This window comes from Microcaecilia unicolor, chromosome 13 (genome assembly GCF_901765095.1).
Source record: "Microcaecilia unicolor chromosome 13, aMicUni1.1, whole genome shotgun sequence".
NCBI classification, from domain to species: Eukaryota; Metazoa; Chordata; class Amphibia; order Gymnophiona; family Siphonopidae; genus Microcaecilia; species Microcaecilia unicolor.
Window position 1 is genome coordinate 12,078,280 of NC_044043.1, and position 13,467 is coordinate 12,091,746.

Below are 13,467 nucleotides of genomic sequence, written 5' to 3' on the forward strand. Positions count from 1 at the left end.
GGATCTCCATGGTCTGGAAAGCTCATGTGCTGCATCCCTCACAGACTGGTACAATAAACAGCATAACCTAGAAGAATTCCAGGTTCCTCAAAGACTAATATTGCAAATTCTGCCCTAAAGATTTCTGGCAAAGTAGAGAAATTTGGCCTTCCCCCTACCAACTGGACCTGTAACCTTTTAATTCTTTGAGTCTTCCTGGCGTGATACTCTGCTGCTGTGATTTGTGTTCAAAGGGCACCTCTTGCTGAATTTCCCTTTGGACAAATACTGCTGCGAGTGGTGCTCCTCAGTAATAATTTACAATATCAGTTGAAACTTGATATTTATTTTATTTTATACATATTTTTAAAGAATAGTAGGCTTAGTTTCAACCAGTGCTGCCAGTGACTCTGGCTTCCAGGGTCATGCATTTTCTCCGGCGCTGTCTTGTCAGCACCAGTTGAAAACAGGAAGGGGATGTGCATTGAGTTGGAAACAGCTGAAGCTGAGCTTGCTATTAGTCTTGCACCATTTATCTGCTCTGTGCTAGCTTTCTTAAAATCATTTTGAGGGTGCAGCACAGCTCAAGGGACAGTCCGAGAGTTATAGGACATTATATCTATGTTATGTGAATATTCTGCCATGCTTCCTATTAAGGTATCATTCGTATTCTGATTACATTTGTCATATTTCTGTTTTATGAATGTTCTACAGTTCTGTTAAATGTTTATATTTCTGATGCTGTTTCATGTTAATCCTATTACTAGGATTGAATTTGCCATATCCAAGTTAACATCATAAATTGTATTCATGTTAATTTTACTATTGTTTATACTGTTAACAAAATTATAAGTTTTCGGTCCAGCAAGACACCACTTTGGACAAGTTTTTTCATAAAGGCAGTTTAAAAAATCCCAATAAATAAGAGCCTTTTATATATTCAGATCTGGTCAAGTGAGCAATTATCAAATGTCATTACCATTTGAGCACTTTTACATGTGTGCTCATTTTATAAAAAAAAATATATATATATATTTTTTTAAGTTATAAAATGACCTATGTGCAAAAAATTGCATATCATATAAAGCTCATACCCCGCTCCCCCCCCCCCCCCCCCCTCGATATTTAAAACCATTTAACTGGCCAGGAACGGCACCTGAATATTCCCAGTCGGCCTGGCTACCTCCTGCAGTCTGAATATCAGCCCTCATCTGTCTATAGCCATTCTGCCCCTGCTCCAGTCAAACTACATCCCCAAGAATGCCAATGTGAAGATCACATAAAAATAAGAGCTCTATTATAATACCCTATTTTTTTATTCATATATACTCTGCTCAAGTTTATAGAAGCCATTTTTTGTAAGTAAAACATACTTGACAGGCAGAAAATGCTTCCTAAATTTGCCCCCTTTGTTAGTACTAAATTCAGTGGTTTCCGATGAAAGAATGAAGCCCTCTTCAAATTAATGGTGTTGGTGTTTAAAGCTTTATGGAGCAGCGAGGCACCATGTTCCTGTTTGCGCTTTAATATGTTCAATTTTAGATTCCCTCTGATTGTCCAAAAAGTAGATGGAAGAAGAAAGTAAGTTTATAGAGGGGCATAATCGAACAGAAACGTCTATCTCCATGGGCGTTTATCTCCGAGAACGGGTCCGTGAAGGGGCGGACCGAACCGTATTTTCGAAAAACATGGACGTTTATCTTTTTTTGAGCTGGGCGTTTTTGTGTTTCAGCGATAATGGAAACCGAAAGCGCCCAGCTCAAAAACGAATAACTCCAAGACATTTATTCGTGGGAGGGGCCAGGATTCGTAGTGCACTGGTCCCCCTCACATGCCAGGACACCAACCGGGCACCCTAGGGGGCATTTTTACAAAAAAAAAAAGAAAGGTAAAACAGCTCCCAGGTGCATAGCACCCTTCCCTTGGGTGCTGAGCCCCCCAAATCCCCCTCAAAACCCACTGCCCACAAATCTACACCATTACTATAGCCCTAAGGGGTGAAGGGGGGCACCTACATGTGGGTACAGTGGGTTTGGGGGGGGTTTGGAGGGCTCCCATTTACCAGCACAAGTGTAACAGGTGGGGGGGATGGGCCTGGGTCCACCTGCCTGAAGTCCACTGCACCCCCTAATAACTGCTCCAGTGACCTGCATACTGCTGCCAGGGAGGTGGGTATGACATTTGAGGGTGAAAATAAAAAGTTGTGAAACGGCATATTTTGTGGTGGGAGGGGGTTTGTGACCACTGGGGGAGTCAGGGGAGGTCATCCCCGATTCCCTCCAGTGGTCATCTGGTCATTTAGGGCACTTTTTGGGGCCTTATTCGTGGAAAAACAGGGTCCAGGAAAAGTGCCCTAAATTCTCGCTAAAAACGCATATTTTTTTTCCATTATCGGCGAAAGGCGCCCATCTCTGATCGGCCGATAACCACGCCCCAGTTCCGCCTTCACCACGCCTTCGACACGCCCCCATCAACTTTGTCCGCATCCGCGACGGAGTGCAGTTGAAAACGTCCAAATTCGGCTTTCGATTATACCGCTTTATTCGTTTTTGTGAGATAAACGTCTATCTCCCGATTTGGGTCGCAATATAGGCGTTTTTCTATTTCGATTATAAGCAGGATAGTGTGGTAGCGTCAGAGTGTTGGAACAAACAACCTATGCAATTATGAGAAATTCAATCGGTGATCATTTTTAGAAAAGGATTAAAGAATCTCTTTTTTTTCTTTATTGCTAATTATACTAAATGAATAACTGATTAATATATGGTGGAAAGATTAATCCTTCCATCTAATGCTCTTGCTTTGAATGGCTTTTATTTTCTTGTAAACCATTTTCAATGGACTTGCTTCAATAAATGGTATAAAATAGTGATACGATGACAATGATGAAATCTTTTTCTTGTCAGTATTGTTAATTATTATTCAACATAACAACTCACAAAAGGCAGTGAAACCATTTTGGTTTTTTTTAGCAAGGAGATACCCATTTTTACAGCAGTCCTTGGTTGCCTTTGTAAAGCTGTGTTATGATATCCAGTTCATATCTAATTCTGCTAAAAATTAGCCATATACGGTACACGCTCGGTGCCTGCTCAGTAAAAATAGAAGACAAAGATTAGGTGCCATTATGATCTGCACTAAGGGCAGCGACAATCCTAGGTCGGCTGCTACCCGGGGCGGATCGCCGATGCGCACTCCCCCCCCCCCCCCCCCCGAGTGCAGCATGACCTCCCCCCGGGTGCATTTTTAGCTGCTGAGAGCAGCTGCGCGGCTCTCGGCTCCACTGGCTCCCTGTTCCCTCTGCCCCAGAACAGGAAGTAACCTGTTCCGGGGCAGAGGGAGCAGGGAACCAGCAGAGCCGACAGGCGCGCGGCTGCTCTCTGCACCCCCCCCCCCCCCAGCAGCGTGCACCCGGGGCGGACCACCCCCACCGCCCCTGGTAGGCCGCTGACTAAGGGTACCCTTTTAATAAAGGCTTAATGTGCAGCAGCCCGGAACTACAGCCAGCCCAATGCGTGTGGCGGTGGTAGTTCCATCCCCAGCGTGTGCCATTTCTGGTGCTAGTGGAAATATTTCAGCAAGAGTATGCATCCTTCATAGAATAGCGCTTATGACATAAAGCACGCCTAGCTTTATGCACCGTCAATTACAACTGCTAAAAGAACACGTAAATGCTGGCCCCTAAATTAGGCGCAGTTTGGTTGAATTCTGTACTTATGAATGTAAAATTCTGGAACACCCTCGAAACGCCCCCAGCCACACCCCCAGAAATTTACGCATCTTAGGATTTACACGCAGATCGTTACAGAATATGATCTGCATGTAAATCCTAATTAAGGCCAATAATTAGCAGCCAAATTGGTGCTGACTGGTTTGTTAAGCAATTAAGTTGCTCGCAAAAATCAGCTGTGTATTCTTTTGCATGCGCAACTTTAGTCGCCGTTTATAGAATCTGGGGGTTTGTGCCTCACTTTGGACACAAGCACTTACTCCTTCCGAAAGCTGGTGTAAATGCTTGCAGTTAAGCATCCAAATGCAAGTATTCTATAACATTGCACTGAATTTCTGGTAACGCCCTGACCCATCCATGCCCCTCCCCTTTTGGAGTTGCACACTATCAGGCTTATTTTCGAAAGTGATCGCTGGCGATCTTCCGAGATAAATCGGGAGATGGCCAGTGATCTCTCAAAAGTGGCGAAATCGGTATAATCGAAAGGTGCATTTTTGACACCTTCGCTGCTTTCCCGTTGCCGAGCAGGCGAAAGTTCAAGGGGGCATGGGCGTGGCTACCAGATGGCCGGCTTTTGCGGATAATGGGAAAAAAAGCGGCGTTAATCAGTATTTCGCCGGGTTTACTTGGTCCTTTTATTTTCACGACCAAGCCTCAAAAAGGTGCCCCAACTCACCAGATGACCACCGGAGGGAATGGGGGATGACCTCCCCTTACTCCCCCAGTGGTCGCCAACCCCCTCCCACACTAAAAAAATTAAAAAATAAAAACCTTTTTTGCCAGCCTGTATGCCAGCCTCAAATGTCATACCCAGTTCCCTGATAGCAGTATGCAAGTCCCTGGAGCAGTTTTTAATGGGTGCAGTGCACTTCAGGCAGGCAGACCCAGGTCCACCCCCCCCTACCTGTTACACTTGTGGTGCTAAGTGTTGAGCCCTCCAACCCCCCCCCCCCCAAAAAAAAAAACCCACTGTACCCACATGTAGGTGCCTCCCTTCACCCATAAGGGCTATGGTAGTGGTGTAGAGTTGTGGGGAGTGGGTTTGGGGGGGATTTGGGGGGCTCAGCACCCAAGGTAAGGGAGCTATGCACCTGGGAGCTATTTGTGTATTTGTTTTAAATTTTTAGAAGTGCCCCCTATGGTGCCCGGTTGGTGTCCTGGCATGTGAAGGGGACCAGTGCACTACAAATGCTGGCTCCTTCCATGACCAAATGCCTTGGATTTCTCCGGGTTTGAGATGGCCGGCATTTTTTTCCATTATCGCTGAAAAACAAAACCGGCGATCTCAAACCCAGCGAACTCTGGCATTTGGCCAGGCCAAACCGTATTATCGAAAGAAAAGATGGCCGGCCATCTTTTTCAATAATACGGTTCCGGCCAGCTGTTGCGTCGCCGCCAAAATAGATCGTCGCGATCTATTTCGCCGGCGATGTTCGATTATGCCCCTCCACGAAACTTATTCTATAACATGCATGCCTAAGTTTCGTGGAGGGGCATAATCGAACATCGCCGGCGAAATAGATCGCGACAATCTATTTTGGCGGCGACGTATGCCTTATTCTATAACATGCATGCCTAAGGCATACGGCAGATCTGGAAGTAACTCCTAACCACACCAATAATTCATTGGTATTGCCTAATTAGCTAATTAGTTTGCACACAGATTTGTGATTGGCACCAAAAATTGCGTGACCAAATTTGGGTGACCTACACAGACTAAGGGTAAGAATGTTTTTTTTCTCCCCAAAATGTTAGTCATTTGGGGGCCCTTTTACAAAAGCGCTGTAGGCTCTATGCGCAAGCAGCGTGCACCAAAATGAGACTACCACCAGGCTAGCGCACACCCCTGGTGGTAATTTCAGATTTGCCACATGCCCATAACGCCAGGACAAATTCTTTTTTTTTTTATTTCCTACCGCATGCGGCGTTTCCAGCATTAATCGGCAGTTGACTCGTGCCAATTGGTCACTGCTCATGTAGCACGTGAGCCCTTACTACTAGATCAATGGGTGGCATTAAGGGCTCAGGCTGCAAATAGGCAGACGCTGGTTTCAATTTTACCGCAAGCCCTTTTCCTGGCCCATTGAAAACCCCCCCTCTTTTCCAGACGCGATAAAAGATGGCCTAGCATGCGACCATAAGACACACGCGCACTACCACAGGCCACTTTTTACCGTGGCTTAGTAAAAGGACTCCTTGATTTTTTTCACTTTAAGATGATTGAGTTTGTATGTGTGTGTGTGTATTTATTCTGCTAATAAGGTATTTCTGTTTGATTTTGCCTGTTATTTTTCAATTTGATTTAACTTGCACTTCAGAATTCTTTGGGGGGGGGGGGGGGGGTTTCTTTTGGTGCTGAATTTGATTTTGCTTTAGGGTTTATGGTGCTGTTCCAATACCTTCCTTGAGCCAATGAAAACATACGCTATCCAAGCGAACCAAACTGGAAATTATAGTTGTGTACAAGGGCAGATACTTGGCAATGTTCTAATTTAAAATGAGTTTCAGTCCAGCTGGTTTCTAGGCCAAACAGTAGACTCAATATTGGATTATCTTTCAGTACTTTTTTTCTGAGGCCTGATAGTTTGTTTCCACACCTTTATACTTCCAGGTCAATTCGAAGTAGGGCTGATATCTGGCGATCTGAGCTTTTGTTTCAAACTACCTGGAGATTTGATTTATCTAATCTAATTTTTTTTATTTTACATTTGATTAGCTGCCTATCAAGAAATCTCTAGTCATGGTACAGTAGTCATACAAAGTAATCATACAAACATTTATCATCATGCAAAAAACAGTAAAAAAATACAGAAATTCATACAAAATGTTATACCACAAATCAAAGGAGTACCAAACCCCAAATTCTTTCAACCATTAGTAAAGAGCCACATTTTCATAAGTTTACAGAATCTCTTGAATCGATAGGGGTAATATATTCCACAAATATGAGCCAAAATAATTTTTTTTTAAATCGCTCTCTGCCTGGTACAGTGCACGTGATGCACTCAACAATCACTGCTGGGCAATTGTCTTAACGGAGCTTAAGGGGAAAGAATATCCATCAGAAACTGTTGATTTCTGTAATGTATGTCCTTTAAAACCAGACACACGGTCTTAAATTTGATCTTCTTTTCTACAGTTACCCAATGCATAGATTGTAAAAGAAACATGATATGGTCATGTTTTTTCTTTCTAGTCAAATGACTGATAACCAGGCCATTGTACTTTAAATTAATTGTAAGTAATGGAGCTACTTTTTGGCAGCCCTGAATAAAGAAAGTTGCAACAGTGCGAGTGATTGATTTAAAGCATCAATCAGAGATGCAAACTCAGAAGTATGAAAAAAAAGGCCTTTCTTATTTTAAAAGATCATCTAATCACATGCAAGATCTGTTTTTCAAAGCCTATGGGGGAATCTAAGTAAGTCCCCAAACTATGTAACACTGGGCTTTCTTTAAGAGGAATCCCATAAACGAACATTAATATCTGTTCATCACTTGTCCTACAGTTGAATTCAATACAGTCTAACTTCTCAGGGTTCAACATTAATTTAGGAGTGTTAAAATGCTCCACCATAACCCCCAGCATTCTATAATGTGAGTAATTAATTTACTGCTATCAAAAGGGATCAGTCACTGGATATGATCCGCAAACTGAAGTACTCTGCCATAGAAATCACAGGACCCTAGAAAATACTAAAAAAAGAGGAGAGAAGGAATGGATTTTTACGGTAAACTGCAGCTCAACGCAACTGGATCTGAGAAGAAACCAAGCCAAAAGAATTCCAGTTACTCCTATATCACACGACTAGGATAACAATGCATGATGTGCAGTACTGAAAGCTGATGTTAAATCAAGCAAAATCACCAGAGACTCAACCTCTATCAGGTGCCATCAAAAAGCGATATTGAAAATGATTAAAGCGGCACTTAGGTTGGCATCACTGAATATTTGCAGTTAACGCCTGTACTGAAGCAACTTGTGGGCAATCCAGAGGTGGAGTTGGCACTTAAAGTGCCAATATTCAGCCCTTGACCGCATAAGATACCCACTTAAATTGGGCCACATAAATAGCAGTCCTATCTTTAAAGTGGTTCAGCTTATACAGTCATGTGTTAAACATTGCACTTAACTGCATAAGCTTTAGTGGTCAACCTAAAACCGGATATTCAATGGTGATGTCCGGACATAGCCCGGAAATACAACCAGAGGTGGACATACCAGTGGTGTAGCTATGTGGGGCCACGGAGGCCTGGGCCCCCGTAGATTTTGACCTGGACCCCCCCTCCCGCCACCAACCCGCCATCGCCTACCTTTGCTGGTGGGGGACCCCAAACCCCGTCAAACTCACAGAAACAGAACAAAGCCTTGTGCCAGAAGAAGAGGACCTCGGCTGGCGGGGGTTGGGGTCCCCCGCCAGCAAAGGTAGGCGACGGTAATGGCGGGTTGGTGGCGGGAGGGGGGTCAAGAGGGTCATCGGCGGGGGGAGGGGGTCAAAGTTGGTGACAGTAGCGGCGGGGGGGGGGGCAGCAATGGGGGGGGGGGTCGGTGGTGCTGAGAGGGGCTAAAATGTGCCCCCTCACCTTGGGCTCTGGACCCCCCCCCCCCCGAAGTCTGGCTACGCCCCTGGGACATACAAATGCTGACCACTGCCGGCTGAATATCGGCTGGACGGCTTATAACTGACACCAGAACTGTCTCCCTCGTATGCCCCTCCCTGAACCCTCAGCTGAAATGAATCACCCCAGTCTATTCACTATGTGCCAGACATTGCTTAAACACAACAGCAAATGCTAGTTATATCACACAACCACTGGGACCTTGTCCCATGTGTTGTTGGTTTTTTTTCAATATTTTTATTGAGAATTTTTTTTTTTATATTAACATCAGTAAAGTAAAATATAAAACTGAAAATATAACATCATCAGCTGTGACCCTCCCTTCCCTCCCCTAAACCCTCCCCCTCCCATATTGCTCAAAACAAGAATTACATGACCATAAATAGTTCAGATTCAGTTGGTTCAAATCTCAGTGGGTTCTGGCAGGGCATCTGGAGGCAAGTGAAAATATATTTTTTTGTAAATAAAATATTCACTTGTAAAAACAGAAGTTTAGAAAGTGCTGACCCTGCAAGATAGTTTACGAAGTTTGGATGCTGAACATTTTGACTTGCTCATCTCCTTGGCAATTAAACTAGAGTTCATTGGAAGTGTAATCCCCCATTATCCCCTGGATTCTTTATAGTGTGCTTCGATTTAGGCGCCAACATCGGCCCACATATATATAAAATAATGAGTGTGAGTGGAACAGGTGGATGTGAAGCGTCTGTTCACACTTTCCCAAAATACTAGGACTAGGGGGCATGAGATGAAACTACAGTGTAGTAAATGTAAAACAAATAGGAGAAAATTTTTCTTCACCCAATGCGTAATTAAACTCTGGAATTCGTTGCCGGAGAACGTAGTGAAGGCGGTTAGCTTGGCAGAGTTTAAAAAGGGGTTGGACGGTTTCCTAAAGGACAAGTCCATAGACCGCTACTAAATGGACTTGGGAAAAATCCACAAGTTCGGGAATAACTCGTATAAAATGTTTGTACTTTTGGGTAGCTTGCCAGGTGTCCTTGACCTGGATTGGCCACTGTCGGGGACAGGATGACCTTTGGTCTTTTCCCAGTATGGCATTACTTGTGTACTTATGTACAGATTCTATAACACCGCGACTTAACTGGCTTAACAAGCTAATGAGCACTGGTAACAGCACTTAAAAAAGCAATATTGAGCACTAATTAGAATTTAGGCACACAACTCGCTAAGCGTATTCTGTAATGATATGTGCTGAACTTCTAATGTGTGCAGGCAAAAAAGGGCGTGGTTATGAGCAGGGAAATGGGTGTTCCGAAACGTAGGCACCTAGTTATAGAATATGGCCCAGTGCGCCTAAATCTACGCATTGGGATTTATGCCATGTTTTAGTTGGTGTATATGGATGGATGCGCACAGATTTAGGTGCTGAAATAACTATGCTTATTCTATAATTGGTGCCTAAATCTAGGTGTCAATTATAGAATACGCTTAGTCGGCACTGATTCCAGCCTTGATTGTTTAGGTGCCATATATAGAATCTCCCCCTATATGGGGATTACTAGAGTTTGGCGTCAGCTCTCTGGAGTCACTGGAGGGAGAGCTGGGATGTCCCCGAGTGGGAGGAAGCAGGACATCCCAGCTCTCCTCCCAGTGACTAAGTGGTGTTGAAATAAGTTGGGAAAGCTTAAAAATCTTAAGTTACTGCACTGAAGCTGTTTTTCTAGATATTCCATCTTATGGGTTTTTACTTCTTATTCCTTAATGGCACATAATTCCAAACGTTTAAATTCTCCTAAATGTTCTACTTTCACCAGTCAATCTTTCCATTTAGAGAGATCCTCACCCTGTACTTCCACTTTGGCCAACAGTTCACAGGAATTATTTGGTAGTGCTTGAAAAAAATGTTGACGAGACAAATCCAAATTTTGATGGCTTCCTACAGGCATCAAAACTGACACTAGCTGGCTTCTGGCTACTCCGACTCCCACTCAATCGAGCCAAGCAAGTTTCTTGAGATGTTCCTACAGTATACTAGCAATCTCCTATTGCATCATTCTCCCTCAATCCACCACAAAAAACAAAAACGAAATAGGTCATGGCTTTGCCCTGCCAGAAACAAAGTAATTGTGAAGCTTCCTCAGACTGCCCAGCCACATTTTCTCACACTGCGTTCCCTGGTTCTGGAGGAGCCAGCCTCTCTTCCAGGTTCAATAAGACCCGATATGTGACTCATGTCAGGGCAACTCTCCCACAGGCAGAGTCAATTGCAGCAAGCAAGCGGCCTAACCCGAATCTGGTGGGTAAGAGTGAGTCTTTCCCTTTCTTTTACCCATCACAGATGCTGACAGGGTCTGGAGTGTTGTTCAATCACTCAGTAAGGCAGGGAGTGTGTACACACCATGTCTAATCCTGATGTCATATTGACTCCCCATCCCCCCAAGTCTGGCTGCTGGGTGCTGTTGCTGAGCAATGACTAAGGCTTCCCTCCCTTTTGGGGGCCTGAGTTCACCCATGGAATCATAAACAGCCCCACCACTGAGTCACTGGATTTCTCATGCAGGAGTAAAACAATATCCTAATGGTTAGTGCAGTGGCCTGAGAACCAGGAAAGCCAGGTTCAATTCTCACTACAATTCAGTAGCATAAATTCAGGTGGGTCTGGGTGGGCACAGACCCACTCTGTCTGCTCACCAGAAAAGTTCAGCTGCAGGCACTTTGCTTTCCTCTCTTCTGCTCTCCCCATAATCTACCTCAGCATCTTCGCAGGTGGCAGTAGAAAAGCACATCCATTGCTTCCCTAGCCATATCCTGCCATCACTGATGTCACTTCTTGTTTCCTTTCTGGCAGGACGAGGCCAAGAAGTTTGATAACAGGAGATGGCATAAGCCTATCTGGCCCATTATGTGGGCTGAAGCCAGTAGGTGTAGGGTTACCATATGGCTCCAGAAAAAGGAGGACGGATTGAGCCAGCCGGGTTTTACTTCCATTGCTTTGAAAGCAATGGAAGTAAAACCCGGCTGGCTCAATCCGTCCTCCTTTTTCTGGAGCCATATGGTAACCCTAAGTAGGTGGAGCTTGTTGCCCTATCAATTCAATTGTTTTGTGTGTACCAAGATGGTGGCAGCTGCATTGGGAAGAATTAAGACCTCCTTGGGTGGAGTGAGTGGAGACCAGCTTCAACCTTGTGATATCATGCCACCTCCTGCTATCAAATCTCCTTGGATGAGGCAAAGGAAAGCCTGTGAGGCTGGTGCAGGTTGTTGCTGCCACCGGCAAGGATACTGAGATAGACAGGGGGAGATGGTGGGCCACAAGCGGAAGCATGTAAATGCTGGATCTAGGAGCAGAGGAGAGGGAGAGAGTTGCAGGACAAAGAGGGCAGCAGGGCAGTTTTGGAAGGCCTACCCATCTTAACTGTGGGCCCACCCAAAATGAGCAATCTGGCCACACTAATGCTGCAGCTCCTTGTGACTCAGGGAAAGACATTTAACCCTCAATTGCCCCAGGTACAAAATAGGTACCTGTATATAATATGTAAACTACTTTTCCAGCTTTCAGATTTTAAAATTACTTAATTAGGATTTTAAAGAGAAATGATGATGGAAGGCACAAGATAGAAATACCTCAAACAGAATCTCAAATGAAATGTCAAGGATAGTCAGTGTTCTGCAGCCTGAATTTAGGGGCTGACGGGCCTCTCTTTGCTTAGTCAGTAAATCATTTTTTTTTTAATGCAATCCTTACTTTCCTTCAATTTCATATATAGAGTCAGATGATTTTATTGATAAGGTCCATATCGCTCTGCCTAAGCATAATTGGTAACATTTGTAGAGAGTACAACAATCTAGGGATAAAAAGCATTTTCTATTTTCTTGCCAGGACGGGAGCAAGATTGCCAAAATTCTAGATCTGCTTCAAATTTTCTCAGCAAAGTGGACAAATTGAATTTGTAGAAATCAGCAGCACTGGGGGAGGCCCACAGACCCTCTTACACATGTGGCAGCGCTCTCAGATAAGTGGGGCTGAGGGTAACCCCCAGAGGCAGATACACAAGCAATTTTAATAGTGTCTAAAATACATAAAACTCCTCTAAATCCTTTTTCTAAGCTCACAGACTAGTGAAGAGCTCCTCCGATTACTGGATATTCATTTAGAACAAAGTCTCTCTGGCAGGCACTGAAAAGAATAAAGGAAGGAGACTGCTGCAGAGTAAAAATAAAGATCCAAATTTATTTAAATCTTCCCCCGTGTCAAAATATATACAATAAATATGTGAAAATGATGACACAGACAGACCATAAAAAACAAATCAGGTAATTGCAAAAAGTATCAAAGATGCTTAAAGTGGAACAACCAGACAGGTTTACCAAACCAGGAGTGGAGGAGTAGCCTAGTGGTTAGTGCAGCGGACTGTGATCCTGGGGAACTGGGTTTGATTAACACTGCAGCTCCTTGTGACTCTGGGAAGTCACTTAACTGTCCAGTGCCCCAGGTACAAATAAGTACCTGTATACACTATGTAAACGGCTTTGAATGTAGTTGCAAAAACCACTATATCAAGTCCCATTAACAACATCCCCTGCACAATCTCAAAGAGCAGCAACATTTCATGTAGAACCCCAAAGAATAGCAAGACTCCAGAATCCCAAAGACTAAGGAGTGGAGGAATAGCCTTGTGGTTAGTACACTGGACTTTGATCCTGGGGAACTGGGTTCAATTCCCACTGCAGCTCCCTGTGACTCTGGGCAAGTCACTTAACCCTCCATTGCCCCTGGTACAAAATAAGTACCTGTTATATACTACATACACTGCTTTCAATGTAGTTGCAAAAACCACAGAAAGGCAGTATATCAAGTCCCATTCCCTTTCCCTTATATGCAGGTAATCTCTCTGTCCCTAGTAGGCTCATAATTGAAGCAATGGAGGGTTAAGTGACTTGCCAGGATCACAAGGAGCTGCAGTGAGTGAGAATCAAACTCAGTTCCCCAGGTTCTCAATCCATTACACTATCCAAAAGGTCTCTTCTGTCCTGTGTTCCCATGCATCTCGTTCACTTGTTCTCTATTGAATGAGCACTGCATCCTTCTGGTTCTTCTGTAAGTGTATCCCTTCTCATTCAGGATCATTGAGTGCCTCTCTCTTCTCTTTATCTAGTCTTCCTTGCAATACTCGG

General features: G+C 44.1%; 1 protein-coding gene across 1 annotated transcript in view; it reads right to left on the reverse strand.

Moving 5' to 3' along the window:
- COL26A1 (collagen type XXVI alpha 1 chain) overlaps positions 1–13,467 on the reverse strand; it is a 576,097-nt gene that overhangs the window by 308,231 nt on the left and 254,399 nt on the right. The gene's annotated exons all lie outside the window — the stretch shown is intronic.